Source organism: Rhinatrema bivittatum, chromosome 17 (assembly GCF_901001135.1).
Source record: "Rhinatrema bivittatum chromosome 17, aRhiBiv1.1, whole genome shotgun sequence".
Classification (NCBI taxonomy): Eukaryota; Metazoa; Chordata; class Amphibia; order Gymnophiona; family Rhinatrematidae; genus Rhinatrema; species Rhinatrema bivittatum.
The window spans coordinates 24,258,304-24,278,450 of record NC_042631.1 but is presented as its reverse complement, the minus strand read 5'-3'; the positions used below and the strand labels follow the sequence as shown (position 1 = coordinate 24,278,450).

The 20,147-nt window shown below is 44.3% G+C and overlaps 1 protein-coding gene across 1 annotated transcript in view; it reads right to left on the bottom strand.

The window, feature by feature from the left end:
• The window catches only part of LOC115079473 (protein inscuteable homolog), a 131,025-nt gene that overhangs the window by 92,534 nt on the left and 18,344 nt on the right, over window positions 1-20,147 (bottom strand). The gene's annotated exons all lie outside the window — the stretch shown is intronic.

Here is a 20,147-nt window from a genome sequence, read left to right as displayed (position 1 = left end):
ATTTTGCCAAGAAATGCAATTGTCCTGTAATAAACAATGTTTTACACACGTTAATCACTTACCGTGGCTTAGTGAATGTATCCCTTAGTTGGCTAACTCTAAAAATGAGTGGTAGTCAATTAACTTACATCCCCTGGCCAACCATGCCAGTAAATCTATCCAGAATTTGAGCGGCTATATTTAGCCATTGTAAAGGGGGGAAATTTTCACCCCAGAGGATTTTGTCAGGTAACACCTTATATACAGGTCGATACAGTAAGGCCGCGGTAGAAACAGTGCGGCAGTGTCAGGCGCACCCTTCCTCCCCGCACGCACAGTTCTCTTCACTAACTCCCCGATACTCTCTTCTAATCGCATGCAAATGCATGCCGCGGCTGTGAAGCGATAGGGAAGGGTTATGCCCGCGCAACCCATTTTACTGTATAGGCGCTTAATACAGCGCCTATACAGTAACCTGGGAGCGCTGGTACCTGTCATTTCAAATGACATTTGGAATGACAGGCACCGGGAGGAGGGAAGCGGCGAAGCGACTTCTTGCTGTGTCTCTCCTCCTCCCGGAGCAGGGCACGAAAGCAGCCTTGCTCCAGGAGGAGGTGGGACACAGCGGCGAAGCAAAAAAAAAAAACCAAAGGCGCGTGTTCGATCGGGCGGGTGAGCGCATGTTCAATCGGGCGGGTAGGTGGCAGCAGCGGCGGCAGAGAAGAAAAAAAAACCAAAAGCAATTTTGTTTTTTTTTTTCAAAAAGCGACAATTTTGTTTTTTTCCAAAAGCGACTTACTTTTGGGATCTGTCAAGATCCCAAAAGTAAGTCGCAAAAGTAACTTACTTTTCTGAAGCCATCAGGAACAAGATCGTAGCTCCTCCCAATGAAGACGAAGATGGCCGCCTGCACGGGAAAGCGTGCAATTGGCCGCTGAAGACGTGACGTCACGACGTTTGGCGTCTTCAGCGGCCAATTGCATGCTTTCCCCCGTGCAGGCGGCCATCTTCGTCTTCATCGGGGGGAGCTATGATCCTGCTGATGGCTTCAGATCCCGGGGGGCGGGTGGGCGCGTGTCCGGTTCCCGCCGCTGCTTGGATGGGTGGGCGCGTGTCCGGCTGGATGAATGCCCGTGCGATTTTGGCGCTCATGGCATGAGCGCCAAAATCGCACGGGCATTCATTCCGGCGGGGGCCATGCGTTCATCCAGGCAGAGGGAGCCGGAGGTCGTTCGCCGTCGGCTCCCTCTGCCTGGATGAATGCCCGTGCGATTTTGGCGCTCATGGCATGAGCGCCAAAATCGCACGGTCATCCATTCCGGCGGGGGCCGTGCATTCATCCAGGCAGAGGGAACCGTGGGCCGTTTTCGCCACCGGTTCCCTCTGCCTGGATGAATGGCCGTGCGATTTTGGCGCTCATGGCATGAGCGCCAAAATCCCACGGGCATCCATTCCGGCAGGGGCCGTGCATTCATCCAGGCAGAGGGAACCGTGGGCCGTTTTCGCCACCGGTTCCCTCTGCCTGGATGAATGGCCGTGCGATTTTGGCGCTCATGGCATGAACGCCAAAATCCCACGGGCATCCATTCCTGCAGGGGCCGTGCATTCATCCAGGCAGAGGGAACCGTGGGCCGTTTTCGCCACCGGTTCCCTCTGCCTGGATGAATGGCCGTGCGATTTTGGCGCTCATGGCATGAGCGCCAAAATCGCACGGGCATCAATTCCGCTGCTGCCCCCGGATCCCGGATGCCGCTTTTTTTGCTTCTTTGCTGCCCCCCCTCCCCCCCGCTGCCGCTGCTGCCCCCGGATCCCGCTGTCCCCCCACTGCCGCTGCTGCCCCCGGATCCCGGATGCTGCTTTTTTTGCTTCTTTGCTGCCCCCCCGCTGCCGCTGCTGCCCCCGGATCCCACTGCCCCCCCGCTGCCGCTGCTGCTCCCGGATGCCGCTTTTTTTGCTTCTTTGCTGCCCCCCCCCCCCCCGCTGCTGCCCCCGATCCCGCTGCCGCTGCTGCCCCCGGATCCCGCTGCCCCCCCCCCGCTGCCGCTTACCCGCGAAATCGGGAGGAAGGGAGAAGGGACTTCTGTAACAGGCCCGAGCCTTGCTACTTTTTCGGTTGTTTTTTTTTGGTTTTTTTTGCTTCGGGAGGAGGGGACCGGATGGGACCAGGGCGGGTAAGCAATGTTTTTTACACTACACTACACTACACTAACACCTACTAGGGGGAGGCGGTAAACTAACAGGTTAAGGCCGCGGCAGAACAGCGGATTACTGAGGAGATAATATTAGCGCCCGTTACGGTATCGGAGGGGAATAGCTAATTCCTTCATTATACAGCTTTTTCGTTCATTTACATGCTGGTTGCGGAAAGGGTTATGTGTTTATTTTAGGAAGCGCTAAGGACGCGTGAAACTGGAGACTGTATTGCTGGACCGCCTTACTCGTCTGTATTGTGCGCTCCCAGCACGTTACAGACGGGCAGTCTTTAACTGCACGTTACTGGATCGACCTGTTAGCTGGCTAGCTCTGTTTGAATATTGATCCCCATGAGTCAACTGATAGGCTTATATGACAAGGTAAAGTTCTATATGATCAAGATATTCCCTACATTCACGTTTCTGTGAGCTTTTCAACATTGTTTTCCTTGGTTTTTGTTTTTCAGAACAATACTGGAGAGACCGAGACCCTACTGTTTGCGCAGGAGAGTGGAAGGGGGTATTTTGCATTCGAGATGCTTTAGCTACAATCAAAGGGAAAGAAGATTGCCCCATTGACTTCAAGTGGTCCAGGGCGTATAACACCAGGATTCAGCTCTGGCACAATCATATTGAGTGGGGCAGTGAGTATTTCTTCTGTTATGTTGAGTGTGTGATCAGCATTGTTTGTGTGTCTGGCGGTAAACGTGACATCATGTACTGTTTGTAGTGAATATTTGTATGACAGCATGGCTGCTTAAGCAGCATCAAAACTAAATGACATACCAGTGGAACTGTTATTCAATAGAAGGAAGAGAATTTATATTTGCTATATGTACTTTTTGAAATATTGTACCCTACACAGGCAGTACAGCTTTCTTCTAACAGATCCCCCTGCTCTCCTTAAATCACATTTGGAGATGAAAGATAATGGTTTTAATTTTTAAGAGGTAATGTAACATCATATTTCCCTCTTTTGAACATTAGTTATAAAAGTTTTGAAACCAGTTTCGTATTGACACTAGGCCATTAGTATGAAAAGGGCATGAGTGCACATTAAGGCAGGAAGCAGAGCAAGATTGATTCCTTCCAGCAAGAAAAAAAAAATAAGTTTCTTTGTATTCTATAATAAACTTGGAGTCTTTCTGGAATCTGGGGGTGAACGAGGTAGAAGAGGGTGCAGGGACCTTCAGAGGTTAACAAGAAATAAAATGCATTTGGTGTGAAAAGTCACACAACTTCGCTAACAAGGTGCTGCAGCTGAATACCAAAGAGCCGTTTTCAGAGACTCAAATCTGATGAAAAAGCACCAAGCAGCTGAATCAAATAGAACCCAAAGTGACATATGTCTAGAGCTTCGGGAGTTCAAACAGCTGTACATGTGCCACCGACATTGAAAATGAGAGTAGGCCTGCTGATTTCCTTTTGGATTTTAGTTTGTTCAAAGGGCCTTGTATCTGGTTGTAGATACTGTGCTACATGACAGATTCAACAGAGAAAAACCAGCATGAGATGACAGAGTGAGGTAAGGATGTGAATTCATTTACGCCCCTATTATTTTATGGTCCTAAACCAATATGGCGCCAACCAGCCCTGAGGCCGGAGCCATTTTTAAAAGGGAGTCAGTGGGGCAGGAGTGACTTGGGGAGATTGCTTCTGCCCCTTTCTGTAGCCTATGACCCCATGAAAGGGGTAAGTGGGGGCCAGGTAGACACCGGTGAATTTGGAGAGAGGTCTGGAGGCAAAGGGTCCCAGAGATTCCCCCGGCTTATTTGCCAGGAGGCAGAGGGAGTGGAGGGAGCCTCAAGAGGCCCTTGTTCTATTTGCAAGGGGCATGGGGGCTCCGGAAAGACGCAGTCATGTCAAGCAGTAATGGGGAGCCCAGAAAGGCCTCATTTATTTGTTTTTAAGGGCTTTTTGAATTTCAGATTTATTTTGGTTCAACAAATGAACTGAATTGAAATAAACATAGGAAGGATAGCTTTCAAACAACTCTGCACAGCCCCAAGTATGCATATATATATATGGACACGTAAATCTGCGCTGGTGTTTTATAACCCATGCGTTTTATATATACGCATATTATAAAATACATGTATATATCCACCCCCCAATATACACGTTTGCTTACGCATGAACCATGCAATGCATTGAAGCCACATTTATCAATGCATTGAACGTGCATATGTTTCCTACCTATTTTAAAAATATACACATGTATATTTTACATGCAAAAGTAAAGTATGACTTACTCGTGTATGTCCCGATGAACGCGCTTAAGCTGGTCAGAAGTGGAATGGGCTATTAAATCCCTGAGTGCAAGAAAGAGTCCAGGGGATGATGGCCTCATTATGACCTTTTATAAAAGCTATATTCCTTTATTAGCTCCTAAATTAATAGACATCTTTAATGAAGTGTTGGTGGGGGTGCCATTGCAGAGGACAATAAGGCGTGAAACTATTGTGGTAATTCCTAAGGAATCTGTTTGTTCCTCTTACCGACCCAACTCCTTACTGAACAATGATGATAAGATTTTGGCAAAGGTGCTTGCAAACCTACTTAAAAATATAATGCCACACCCAATACACCCTGATCAAATGAGCTTTGTAAAGGGTAGACAAAGGGATTGATAATGTAAGAAGGAAAATGAATCTTATCCATATGGCTAAAAAATTGCCCCTTGATACCATTCATGTGGCCCTAGATGCAGAGAAGGCCTTTGATCAGGTAGAATAGAAGTATGTGTTCTACATCTTAGCTAAGTTTGGATATGGAGATCATTTTATAACTGGGGTAAAGAATATGTATTTGACCCACAAGCACAAGTTAATGGCCGCCTATCCAGTCCTTTCCTTTAGAAAGAAGCACTAGACAGGGCTGCCCGCTTTCACCCCTTTTTTTTTACATTAGCTTTTGAGTCTTTAGCAACCAAAATTAGAGTGTACATAGATATGAGGGTTTAGTATAAGGTCGAGTTGTGAACATAAAGTAGCATTATTTGCAGATGACAGCTTGCTATGTTTGTGCTCCTGATTGTTCGTTAAAGGCCATAATGGCTATAGTTGAGCTTTTTGGTAAATTATCGAGTTATAAGATTAATACCTCAAAGACTGGAATTTTAGAACTGAATATTAGGAACGAGGTTAAGGATACTTTAGATGAATGCTACCCATTTAAGTGGACAGGTGATTTCATTAAGTATTTGGGAATTAATATTTCCAACAATTTAGAAAGTTTATATTCACTGAATTTTGCACCTTTGTTGAAAAAGATAAGAGGATTTGGCAGTGTGGACTCCTTACTCAATCTCTTGATTGGATAGGATTGTTTCTAGTCAAATGAATGTACTGCCAAGAGTACTTTTTCTGTTGGAAATGCTTCCCATTAAAATCCCAGATAAATTCTTTACTGCCTTGCATTCAATGCTATCTAAATGTATACGGCAAGGGAAGAAACCGAGAATTTCTCAAAGTGTTAACACTACCAAAGTATTCTGGGAGTTTAGGCCTCCCAGACTTTAGGTTGTATCAGAGGTCAATACAGTTAAAGAGTATAATTATCTAGTATATTTACCCGGAAGTGAAACACTGGGTTACCTTAGAGAAAGCCTCCATCCCTGACCGGCTGCCCATTCTGTCTCCTTGGATATCTTTAATGATATCCAAGGAGCTAGCGACACCATCCCCTACTTGGTCCTGTTCTGGAAACCTGAAGTAAAATGCTTACTAATAAAAATATATCAACAATTCTTTCTCCACTCTCGCCTCTATGGGACAATATGGATTTTCCTGAGCAATTTAATACAAGAATCTTTTATGAGTGAAAAAAGTTAGAGTTTAACAGGGTCAGTCAGATGTATACAAAAGGGGAAATCCTTCCAATTCATCCGCTACAAAAATTAGGAAATTCTAATAGGCTTCTTTTGTTTTTCAATACCTACAACTTAAAGGCTTTCTACAAAAATTGATCATTAAAAATTCCTATAGTAGGGAATTGACAACATGACCTTATGAGAGTAAACACCTTATTTCCAAGTTATATCACCTGTTGCTATCACAAGAAAATGATGATGCAATTAAGAAACTAAAGAAGCATTGGGAAAGTATTTAGAAGAGGGGGATAGCAAATTTGAGCTGGAAAGGAATTTTTTGTTGACTTAAAAAGGGAATTCCATATATGTTACCACTCAGGAAAATGGATATAAATTCTTATATCAATGGTATTATACCCTAGATGTATTTTTAAAAAATGGGTCTAATGAGTCATAAGTGTTGGTGTGAATGTGGGGATACGGGTATCTTTTTTTCATATTTGGTGGACATGCCCCAAGATAAAAATATAGTAGTTAAATCACAAGCAGACTGTGATACATTACAGGAGGACCTTGCAAGACTGGAAGATTGGGCATCCAAATGGCAGAAGAAATTTAATGTGGACAAGTGCAAGGTGTTGCATATAGGGAAAAATAACCCTTGCTGTAGTTACACGATGTTAGGTTCCATATTAGGAACTACCAACCAGGAAAAAGATCTAGGCATCATAGTGGATAATACTTTAAAATCGTCGGCTCAGGGTACTGCAGCAGCCAAAAAAGCAAACAGAATGTTAGGAATTATTAGGAAGGGAATGGTGAATAAAACGGAAAATGTCATAATGCCTCTATATCGCTCCATGGTGAGACCGCACCTTGAATACTGTGTACAGTTCTGGTCGCCGCATCTCAAAAAAGATATAATTGCGATGGAGAAGGTACAGAGAAGGGCAACCAAAATGATAAAGGGGATGGAACACTCCCCTATGAGGAAAGGCTGAAGAGGTTAGGGCTGTTCAGCTTGGAGAAGAGACGGCTGAGGGGGGATATGATAGAGGTGTTTAAGATCATGAGAGGTCTTGAACAAGTAGATGTGACTTGGTTATTTACACTTTCGAATAATAGAAGGACTAGGGGGCATTCCATGAAGTTAGCAAGTAGCACATTTAAGACTAATCGGAGAAAATTCTTTTTCACTCAACGCACAATAAAGCTCTGGAATTTGTTGCCAGAGGATGTGCTTAGTGCAGTTAGTGAAGCTGGGTTTAAAAAAGGTTTGGATAAGTTCTGGGAGGAGAAGTCCATTAACGGCTATTAATCAAGTTTACTTAAGGAATAGCCACTGCTATTAATTGCATCAGTAGCATGGGATCTTCTTAGTGTTTGGATAATTGCCAGGTTTTTGTGGCCTGGTTTGGCCTCTGTTGGAAACAGGATGCTGGGCTTGATGGACCCTTGGTCTGACCCAGCATGGCAATTTCTTATGTTCTTATGGTCTGAGATTTTTTCTTGGACTTGTCACTTAATAGATATGAAACTGCCTTTTGATCCTTTAGTTGCACTATTGGGTGAGCTGCAGGAGTCTTTTCCTCCAGTAAAGAAGGGTTGTATTGGTTTAGCTAATCACTTATTAATTCCAATGTTGTGTGTCAATGGAGAACAACGTCATCATCTCCCTCTTTGATTGGGTGCTTGCGTCTACCTTGGCATGTGTATACAATAGGATTCATTTACTATCAGCTGTGGGATTTTTATCCTATTGTGCCCAAGATCTGGGAACCCTTTCTTTCAAAAATAACACCTTTTTTGTTAACTCTGGTTTAGGTGGGTTAATGTAAATAGCGTCACATCTAATAAATGATTTGTTTTTCATATTTTAATCTCTAGAGCTCATATCTGAAATGAAATAAGCTTTATATGACTCTGTTCTTCTGGTCAGATGTACATTTTTTGAAGTGTGTTTTGTTTATCTTGTTTTTGCAGAATTCATTTGACAATGTATTGCATTTTAATCAATAAAATAGAAGGATTAAGGGGCACTCCATGAAGTTAGCATGTAGCACATTTAAAACAAGTCAGAGAAAGTTTTTTTTCACCCAACGCACAATTAAACTCTGGAATTTGTTGCCAGAGGATGTGGTTAGTGTAGTTAGTGTTTAAAAAAAGGTTTGGATAATTTCTTGGAGGAGAAATCCATTATCTGCTATTAATCTGCTATTAATCTTAGAAAATAGCCACTGATATTACTGGCATCATTAGCATGGGATGTACTTAGTTTTTGGGTACTTGCCAGGTACTTGTGTCCTGGATTGGCCACTGTTGGAAGCAGGATGCTGGGCTTGATGGACCTTTGGTCTGACCCAGTATGGCATGTTCTTACCAACTGCACATAGAGCATGTGTCTAATGTGTTTTTTATGCATTCATAATTTTAATCATTGCTCATTAGATATCCTTTAGTCCTTCCACAATTTAAGATTTTTATCAATGCAAATAAAAATATAGTTTAAAATGTATCTCTGAAGGATGTCTTCTACTTTTGTACTTGATGAATGAGCCACCCAACAGAGACTCAGTGTTTTGATAGCATCTACATTAAATTACAGTTAGACTTGCTCATGGCTTGAAGTAGCAGCTATTATTGTAAATAAGCTCCTCTGTCACACAGCTCCCATTTCAAAACATGACATACACATGTAGGTTTATCCACCTATCAGGTGGGCAAATTTGCAAAAGGCCATTTCTGCATATAAACATTGGTATTTTATGTGCAGAAGTTCCTTGGAAAATTACCCTCTTGTTGCAGAAGAAATTCCTGCCATCTCCTCCCTAGGTGTGCAGTTCCTCTCCAACCGCAAGCTATGCATTATTAAGAATCGGGACTATTCTCAGTTGTATCTCCGCTTCTTAAATGCTCCACCACATTTGATGACTCCCAAAAGAGTAAGGAAAAACTAGGGTAGGATTCTTCTTCAAAGGGATCTTCTTAGACTCCAGTTCAGAGAGCTTCTCTTGGCTGTTCCAAGCACCAAAACTCCCTCCCCAGAATCTCAGGGGGCTCTGTCTTTTACTCTTTCAAGAAGAAAGTCAGAAGGAAAAAAAAACAAGGAACTTTCCGGGTTCCTTTACTAAAACTGAATCTCCTGACCTCAGACACCTCCCTGGGGAGGTAGAAAAAAAAATCTTTAGGCCTAATCTCAGATCTCAGTGCTGTGTTTCTGTGGAGACACAGATCATTAGCAAGGGATGGGGACACTTTTAGGTCCCCCTTACAGCCGTGATACCTTTCATTGAACCAACTCAAACATTATCCAAAGATGATGTTGTGTGTGATGTTTGGCGAATACAGAAGTCTCTTCTTCAGATGCTAGCACTGTTTGTTCTTGCCTTTCAGGTGTTTCTGGCATCTGCCATATATTTGACTAGCAGAGCCCATCTCATAAGTCTGCATATCCAGCAAAAATTTAGTAAAGCACTGGCAAAGTTCCTGAAAGCCTCTCATACAGCTCTGAAAGTCAGCCCAACATGAATAATGTTCTAAGTTGCTGTCAATGAAGTTTTCCGATGTAGCTCACAAATGTTCTGACTTGGGTCTTTTTCAGGGAGGAATCTTTTTGCTGTTCATCAGATTATTGCAATGATTTGAAATGCTCTCTTCTAGTTAATTCAGATCACGTCACAAAGTTCTTAAAAACTTGTCTCAGAATGCTTCCTGCTTTTTCTACATGAATTGCGAGTTCATGGCTCTGAAGCTTACCATAGCATGTTCTGCGAGTAAGGACTGCTGTTTCCTTGGGATTTTGTTCAAATGACTTAAAAGCAAAATCAATTTTTTTTTCTATTGTAACCCTATTGAAATTGGAAGCTCCAAAATGCTTGTCATTAGCTCTGAATCAAAATGCATTAGATCACCACTTAAGTGAAGTTCTTGCAGACTGGATGGCAGATGAAATTTAATGTGAACATATGCAAGGTGATGCAGATAGGGAAAAATAACCCATGCTATAGTTGCACAATGTTAGGTTCTATATGCACAATGTTAGGTTCTATATTAGGAGCTACCACCCAGGAAAAAGATCTAGGCATCATAGTGAATAACACATTGAAATTGTCGGTTCAGTGTGCTGCGGCGGTCAAAAAAGCAAACAGAATGTTTGGAATTATTAGGAAGGGAATGGTGAATAAAACAGAAAATGTCATTATGCCTCTGTATCGCTCCATGGTGAGACCACACCTAGAGTATTGTGTTCAATTCTGGTTGCATTATCTCAAAAAAGATATAATTGTACTGGATAAGGTGCAAAGAAGGGTGACCAAAATGATAAAGGGGATAGAACGGCTTTCCTATTAGGAAAGACTAAAGAGGATAGGGCTGTTCAGCTTGGAAAAGAGAAGGCTGAAGGGGGATATGATAGAGGTCTCTAAAATCATGAGAGGACTAGAATGGGTAAATGTGAATTGGTTATTTACACTTTCAGATAATAGAAGGATTATGGGGCATTCCATGAAGTTAGCAAGTAGCACATTTAAAACAAATCAGAGAAAATTCTTTTTCACTCAATGCACAATTAAGCTCTGGATTTGTTGTTGGAGGATATGGTTAGTGCAGTTAGTGTAGCTGGGTTTAAAAAAGGTTTGGAAAAGTTCTTGGAGAAGTCCATTAACTGCTATTAATCAGGGAATAGTAACTGCTATTACTCAAGTTGACTTATGGCCCGGTTTTAAAAGGACCACGAGTGTAAATTTCAGGGGTTGTGCACGCCGCGTGCATTTTAGAACGGACCAGGCCACGCGCATAACCCATGTTATGCGCCAAAGTGCCAGGCCCTGTAAAGGGGGGGGCGGGCCAGGGGCATGGTCTGGGTGGGGAGGAGCAGGGCGGGGGTGGGCAGGGACAGCGCCATTAGCCGCTGTCCCAGGGAAGTGCTCACCAGGAGCAGTAAGTATTAAAATAAAAAAAAAATTAGGGCTAGGTAGGGTTAGGTTAGGGGTTGGAGAAGAGGTAGGAAGGGTAGGGTTAAGGATAGGAAAATTCCTTCGCAGTCCGCTCCTTAAATGGAGCTCCTGGGAGGGAACTGAGGGAGGCTCAATTGCGTCGCCGGGCATATTTTGCTAACATCCCCACCCTGCGCGTGCATGTTATAAAATTGGTGCATCCATGTGCACGTGCAGATCTTAAAATCTATCCCTTAGGGAATAGCCACTGCTATTGCTGTCATTAGTAGTAATGGATCTATTTAACATTTAGATACTTGCCAACTACTTGCAACCTGGTTAGCCACTGTTGGAAACAGGATGCTGGGCTTCATGGACCGTCAGTCTGACCCAGTATGGCAACTTCTTATCTTCTTAACAACCACATTTGCGTGCCTCATATATCTTGAAAACCGTGTTGAAATCTCACCAGTCTAACTCCAGTTTGGACCATAACCACTAGCAAAGTACTGTAACTGGATTTTCTTTGCAAAAACTCATGGAAGGGGGATTACATCAAAAGGAAGTAAAAGTCATGATTCAACTGTATTTATCTAAATGTAATTCAAATGCACTAAGAATAAAAATTTTGGGATACGGAATGCATGCTATGTTTTATGTAAATGTTTGCTTCTCTTTCAGCTGAAGGAGTCTGTAATTTACAAGAATGAATACTTGAAGTTTTAAGTGCTTGTGACTTAATTCAGCATGTGGTATTGATGGTGCCATTTAGATGTTTCCATTTTAGAGCCTCTAACGCATAAAGGCCATGGACTTGCTCACATCCATTTGGCTAATGATCCCTTACTGTTCTGAAAGTAAATGATAGCTATTTACAGTAAATTATTCAATTAGAACTAGGGAAGTGCAGTGTTTACATTACATTGTCTCACATGGCAAATTGTTTGATATGACAAAAGCTTATAACCAGGCAGGTAGATTATGCCAATATTCAAGAATCCATAATTTTTTTTTAATCCATGGCCAGGCCTAACAATAAGCTATCGACATACTGTGCTGTTATGTGTAGCCATATTTTACATTGATTTATAGATTTGTGTGGGAGCACATGGCTTCCTGAGAAGGCAGATGTGCGTGCAGGCACATGCACACAAGTTTCTAATTAGAGTTGGCAATAAAAAACACAATGCTCTTTTACCAGTGACACTAAAAATTAAAAAATGGTTTTATTAATTCTGTGCTTGTTAAGTAATTAGAGTATGCATGTTCTGTGTTCTCTGGGAGGGTAGCTTTATAAAAATTTGAGTAATTTATGCATTAGCAAATGTACTCGTGTGTTTTTTTAAAGTAGCAACTTGTACCCGTAACTGTTGGCCCCACCTGGGAGTGCCTCTTTCTAACACCTTATATGTGCGCATGAAAGTGAACATTCGCGTGTATTTTGGACTTTATAAAATAAGGAATACACGAGTAGATACTATGTCCACGCTTAAGGCTTAATTTTAAATGACCGGCGCGCGTTAAAACCGGGAGCTACGTGCCGAAGACCAGCTTCAGAAAAGAGGGGCGGGGGTCTGTGCAGGCCGGGACAGCGCGCACCGGCAGCCAGCCGGAATGCGCAACCTACGACTGCTCCGGAGAGCCGGCAAGTATAAAAACAAACAAACAAAAAAAAAAAAAACAGAGAGCTAGAGGGGTTTTAGAAAGTTCCCTCCCAGTCCGCTCCTTTATTGGAGCAGACTGGGAGGGAACTGAAGAAAGGCCCTATCCCACGTCAGCGCGCGCACATTATAAAGCCGGCGTATCCGTGTGCGTATCCGGGGACGGCGCACTCGCGGACGCCCACGTGCGTGTTTTTTAATGTACCTTTAAGGGGGTAATTTTTAAAAGCATCTACAGGCTTAGAGGTGAACTTGAAAAGCGGGACGCACGCCAAAATTGGAAGATGCCCGCACCTTTAACACTAGCGCATGTCCACCCTATTTTATAATGTAGGCAGATGCACACACAAGTGCCGATGCGTACACATCTCGCATTAGAAGAAAAAGGGGCGGGGTGCGTTCTGGGGCAGGGCCAGGAGTTTGAGCACACAAGGTATGTAGTACTGCACCCAGGTACAGTACTACGTACCTTTACTTCTATGGAGAAGATATAAGTTAAAAAAAAAAATGCAGGCATCTGTGAGGGGTTTGAGGTATCTAGGGTAACTGGGGGGAATGCAGGGTGAATAAAAGGACGTTTGGGAGGACCTAGGAGAACAGTGGATGAACTGGTGAAACTGATCCTTGACTGGACACGATCTGTTTTACAATACAGGCAGTTGATCATCTGTAAGCTGATTTACGCTGCTGGGCGCGCACAAGCTTAAAATCAGGCACACGCATACACGCGCCTAGGCTATTTTAGAATACGCGCGCACATGTGCATGGATGTTATAAAATGGCCGTGTCTCTGGGGATGCGCTGAAGCAGACGTGTATATGTGCGCCAGCACACCCATTTGACAGTTACCATCCTTAAACTGGGTTTTACACGTTTAAATACACTTTTTCCCGTGTAAGTGGGCTTTTGAAAATTGCTGCAATATATTCCATTGAATTGTCCATAGGATGTTCATGTGTAAGTGCACTTTACGCGCATAAATGAATTTTTAAAATTGCTATGATATGTTACATTTACACGTGTAACTCCTTGCAAAATTACCTCCCTATATTCTAATTTTATGCACTTAAAAATTCACCTTTTTCAAATCCAAAGAATTCATGTAAATTCCAGATCCCCATCCCCAGCTCTACCCTCAGAATGGCTATTTTTTGTGAGTGTAAAATAATGCACAAAATGTAGTTCTGTACATACTTTTATGTGCTCGGTCACTGCACTGTTTTGTGATAAGCCATTGCATGCATAAATACACGGTCTGTTTATTGTACTGGGCTCAAGTCACCATGCCTCTAGGTTTCTCAGAGACAAGTCTACATTAGCAGTAAAAATAAAACAAAATAAAAATAAACGCATTACATTGCATCACTGATAACGTCTGCAGAATTGAATTTACCATTTTCCCCTAGATTTCTCTTCTGATTTGTTTTCTTTTGTTGTTTTCTGCAAGAGTCGTTGTCAGTGCTTAATTATGAGGGTTCTTATTTATTTCCTGGCCTCAATGAGGATTTTGAAGATTATGTGGTGGTTTTGTACATGGTTTTGAATAACTTTTCACACAGGATAGTTTGGTTTTAATGGAGCAAGGGATGTAAAAGGATAATTTGATTGTGGGCAACTTCTTGTGGTCCTCTCTTCTGACTTCATACTTTACGAGGTTTGGGGTAGATGGGATTGATGAGAGGAGCTTCTCAAATTTAAGAAAAGGCTTATTCAGCTTTATTTACCGCACAGTGCTGTTCATTATTAAAATTAGAGATTCATGTCATTGCTCTCATGGGGGAAGAGGAGAGTTCTCTGGATTGCTGAAAAGGCAAACCGAGCCAAGCTTAATTATTTGGGGTTTGCATTTCCCCACAATCTCCCAGATCTGGATCATCTCCAAATTGTCTTATCCAATCCCCTTCCCCCCATCTCCCAGTTTAAAAGGAATCAGATGACTTTATACAACGCAAACCCGGGCCCATCCCTGGTTCTCTTCATGTTAATTGGATCTTACATCTAAGTGTTTCACAAAATCTTGAAAAATGATAATATTTTTAATGTGCTTGCGAAGTTAGGTTGCTATTGCTTATCACAATCCACATGTTTACATTCATGTTGAAGGTGGTTCTCCTTTAAGACGGGGATTTCCATATTTAGATGCTAAAATAGAGAAACTGATTTGCAGAATAATTATGAATAGAATGGTACGGTTGCCGCGTTAGTCCCCCAGGTACGCAGAAATAAAGGTCGAAAAGCGAGATGAAGGAATCACCTTTATACTGGACTAACTTCATGTATTTGGGATTCGTTTTTTGAGAGTTATACGCCATTCATCAAGTCAGTACAAAATGAGGTCTGCTGTCAATGCTCCTGGTAGCCAGCACCACCGCAGTCGTAGCCCACTTCCTCATACCAGTGGCCACGGTAAGGCTGCTTTTGCTCTTCTTGTTCCCAGAATCAGTCAGGCGGGTAGAAGTCTGGGCCCAGGCTTCGTTAGGTCCAGGGCCTCATAGCAACCACCATGCTAAGGCTGCTACCCTGCTGATATGGAGAATCACGCCCCAGGGGGAGATTTTAAAAGCCCTGCGCGCGTAAATCCTGCCGGATTTACGCGCGCAGGGCACTCGCATGCCGGCGCGCCTATTTTGAGTGGGCCGCCGGCGCGCGCAAAGCCCTGGGACGCGCTTAAATCCAGGGGCTTGCTAAAATGGGCGGTCCGGGGGGTGTGTCTGCGGTCCGGGGCGGTCTGGGGGTGTGGCCGAGTGCCCTGACACAGCGGCCTGTGTCGGGGCCTGGCCAGCTGGCGCGCGCAAGTTACGCCTGCCAGCAGCAGGCGTAACTCGATCGAACAAGGTAGGGGGGGATAAAAAAAAAAAGTTCCCTCCGAGGCCGCTCCAATTTCGGAGCGGCCTTGGAGGGAACGGAGGCAGGCTGCGCGGCTCGGCGCGTGCGGGCTGCCGATTTTGCACAGCCTTGCGCGCGCCGACCCCGGATTTTAAAAGATACGCAAACAAAAGTATGCATGCGTGCTGTTTTTTAAAATGTACACCCCCCCCCCCAGTGTAATAAGGTGTGCTCGGCTGTGCGAACATGTTAATGTGCGCTTATGTGCACAACATTACTCATAATTTAACAAGGAGTTTGGCACACAAAAATAGGTACACAAATATGAGTAAAAGCATGTGAACAGATTTGCATGCCTCCATGGAAAGCCCATGTTTATCTAGGGATTAGCTATTACTCTCCAGTGCAGAGAGGTGCATACGCATAACTCAGGTTTTCTTAATGCGGAGAATTTAAATCTTGATCAGAGGCAGAGTAAAGTTTCAGGGGCTAGTGTTAGTCTATGGAGTTCATTGAGCAGGGGTCATGTACTTGAGATTTATGTTCATAAATCATGTTTTGGCCATGCTTAGCTGCCCTCCTGCACACATTTTCAGGTTAGTGGGCTTTTTTAAACTCCTGATATATTAGCATACCATTAGCTTACTGCATCAGCTGTTAACACTTTTTTTTTTTTTTAGCATGTGGGCATTTTCACTAATACTTTGATTATGTTGGAGGAGGGGGGTGGGATCGACCCTATTTACACTGTTAATATTTTTGGAGGGAGGTAGGGCTTAGGCACTATCTCACATTTTTTAAATCTATTTTTGTAGGGTTGGGGGGGGGGGGGCGGAATTCGGCCACTGCTGGCCTGTGAGGAGTTTTCTTAACGTACCTGGCTATATGCTGAATATAGCTGTTTAGATTTAACATTATTCAGGTAAATGTACCTTCTCTACCCCACAGTCAGATTTACATGAATAGATTTATCTGGGTAGCACTAAATATCGGTGCGACCCAGCTAAGTTTAGTCCCCACCCACTAGAACGCCTCTTCACCACCTCTTTTTTTTTTTGTCCAAGTAATGACTTGCCTGACTTAAAACTTACCCATTCAGAAGGGTGGAAGGTTGCAAACCCTAGGTTTGTCTGGCTAATTCCTGAACAAACCCACTGAGTTATGGACCTCTTAATGAATCTGGCCCTAAATCTCAGGGTCCTTGGTTCGAGTCCCACGGTTTGTGACAGATTTAATTTTCCATCACTGATTATATCGAACAGCATTACAGAAGTGTCAAGCAGTCATAACCATCAGCAAATCTTTGCACCAAAGAAGGAAACTAGCACTGTCACCTGGCAGCCATCATCTCCTTATCGCTCTGTTGCCCTTATTTTCCCCTCCCCCCATGTGCACACAGCCCCCTTGTCCTGTTGAAACTGTGGACCCTTGAACCGGGACGACGGTTGGTTCTGAGGGTCGGTCCCCAATGGTTCTCGTCGCCGGCTGGTGGTGGTACAGGTGAGGACGACCCGGCTGGAGCTACACCTATACCAGCACCCTCAGGTTGAGCCCTTGGGTGCCAGGACCGGCAGGTCTTAGGCGCGGGTCACCCCGACGAGGACTGGAGCAACAGTAGGCGAAGACGAGGTCAGGAGTCCGGGTCGTGGCTGGCAGCAGAGGTGCAGAACGAGAGTCCAATCAGAAGATCCGGGGCAGGCGGCAGACAAGCAAGGCGAGGAAGCAAACCAAAGTCAGAACCAGAAGATCAAGCCGAGGAGGGGAAGCACAGGAACTGGAGGACGAGGAGAGGAACGGAATCAGGAACACAGGTATGGGCAGGAACTAAGGATAGGATCAGGAACCTGAAGACGTCAGGAACAGCAACTAGCACTCCGAGGAGATGACCTGCTGCAAAGGCAAGGATCTGGGAACTGAGGCAGGGTTTAAATACTCCTCAGTCCTGACGTCATCCATCGGGGCCTGGCCGAAGTTTCATGCCGCGGCCTCTTTAAGAGGCGGGATCTTCCGCGCGCCCGCGCACCTAGGGAGAGCCCCACTGGAAGGAGGACGGCGGCATTCAGAGCCATGTGGGAGGCCGCAGCCGGCCAGCTCTGGAGCGGGGCACACCGCACCGGCCAGAGGAGTAAACGCGTCAGAGGAGGTAGGGGGGACCGGCCGTGGCCAGCTGCGGCTGGGAGCCACAACATGTCCCATTTTTTCACAACAGAGTGCACCCACATATCTCTGACACGGGCAAGAACACACATCCTTTCCGAACTACATATGAACATTCCTCGGCGGCCAGTGGGGTGCAGATACACACTGGTGCACAGGTGCACACCCCCGCCGGTTGCTGACAGACAGACATGACTTTCTTAGCTATTAGCTATACACATGCCCTCTTCTATCTGCTAAGTTTTCTTTCTGCACACATTAAACATTAGCAAGAGATGATAACTAAAAGAAAAGAAAGTCATTTATGTAAATAATAAATCTGCAAGCTCTCTACCATGACCTGGTACAATAATTGCAAAGCTAACAGCAAGTTTAGCAGAATAAATTGCACCCATGGAAAATTAGCTTTCCAATGGATACAACAGTGATCCAAGCACAGTTGTTGATTTCTTTCAAAAGTGCAAAATTAATTCCATTTTCAAGCAGTAAACTAAAAAAAAAAAAAAAAAAAAGCACAACATGGATGAAAGAAAACAAACACTGCACATGACGAGGGTGAAATACCATGCCTTATCTCAAAGGCTTCAATATGTCTCTGACAAATCACTCCCTAGCTATATTTTGAGATATATTTGTTGGGATTTGGGTCGTGGTCTGGGACAAATTTACAGAAAAAGCAAATGCAGTTGTATGGCTATGGATTGTACAGCAAAATGTCAAACCGTCTCTTGCAGTTTTTATTTTCAGGACATCAACATTCGCTCCAGAACACAAATACAAATAACTTCTTTCCAATCTGAAAATCCCTGGGTCAACATTTACTGCCGATGATAAACTGAACATATTGACTTGAAATCCATCACAAAATTGAGAGGGAGGTCTACGATGAGGGATGACGTGAATTAAGATCAACAGTTCACCCTTTAAATCCCTGTGACTTTTCTCTGGGAATTATTTTCATTTTCATTTCATTTATTAAAATGTATTAATCACTTAACACAACAAAATTCCACAAGCAGAAGTGCTCATTCTTTTGCTCAAGTTAGAGGATATCTTCAAAGCCCCATGAGTTAAAATCATTCTGGGGTAGATTTTCAAAGGGTTACACGCGTAACTCCGAAAACCTGCCCCTGCGCACGCCGAGCTTATTTTGCATAGGTTCGGCGGCGTGTGCAAGCCCCGGGACATGCAAAATAGGGAGCAAGCCCCGGGACCTTTGAAAAAGGGGCAGGAAGGGGGGCGGGGTCATAGGTGGGGCACTGGTCCTGAGGTGGGAAGGGGCGTGGGCGGGGCGCTGGTCTGGGGGCGGGACCAATGCCTCCGGCACCGGCAGCTGGCCGGCACGCGCAAGTTACGCCTGCCCAGAGGCAGGCGTAAATTAAAAAACAAAGGTGGGGGGGATTTAGGTAGGGCTGGGGGGCGGGTTAGATAGGGGAAGGGAGGGGACATGGGGGGAGCAGAAGGAAAGTTCCCTCCGAGGAACCAAAGAATGTACAGGATCTGGAGGCCTCAGAGGGAACGGGGAAAGCCATCGGGGCTCCCCTAGGGCTCGGCGCACGCAAGTGTGCACCCCCTTATGTGCGCCGATCCCGGATTTTATAACATGCGCACGCGGCTGCGTGCGCATGTTATAAAATTGGGCGTAGATTTGAATATCTGGCCCTCTGTGTAAATAATGTGAACAACAGTAGTTTACAGTTTTATGTACTTGTTCATTATATTCAGGAATGCAGCATTTTTGTTTGTGATTAAAACTTCATAGCATATAAAATTAGGGCCTGCGAGAAGGCCTATCTCCCTCCCCATGGAGATGCGGGTGGCCTGCCTTCTTCCCTGCCTGCCCTCTCAGCCTCTCCCCATACCCATAGACTGGCCCAAGTTCTTAAAACGAGCTTATGGGCATAAGTTCACTTTGAAAATTCATGGGTGCGCCCAGAGCGCATGTGTACATGTATGTACAGGAAGTTATACCTGCACCCGAGAAAGTGTGACATGTACTGTCCCCTGGAACGCCTGTCTCAAGTGCAGGGAAAATGTATGTACAGAATCAAGTACTCCCCCCCCCCCCCCCCCCCCCCAAAACACAAACTCCCAGACAGCTTTCAAAAACCGCAGCTTATGCAGGTAAATCCTTTTGAAGATTACCTCTCTAAGAGGTCACTAGAGAATTTGGCAAGAGCAGTTCCTGAGGAATGAAGAGGAAACCAGAATGGGAGCAAATCTAGATTGGCTTGAGATGAAAGAAACTTATGCTAATTAGATTTATTATGTTCACTGTTTTTAGTTTGATGTTTTATGTGATCTATCGCAATCCACCTTGCATAATTTTGTTTGAAAAAGTCAGAATAGAAATACAGGAATAGAAGACAGGATTATAGGATGTCTGAAGGGAGAGGAGACAGCTGCAGTAGAAAGTGACTGACTGAGGATGTGACAGATGGAAGGGGGGAGATTGCAAGGAGCAGAGAACAGAGGAGCTGGGTGGGAATGGCTCAGAGGGACAAAACAAAGTGGGAATTTTGATGATCTGTACCTAAAATATAGTTATAGCTTACAGATGCCTCCATCCCCAGCCTAGGCTATTAAT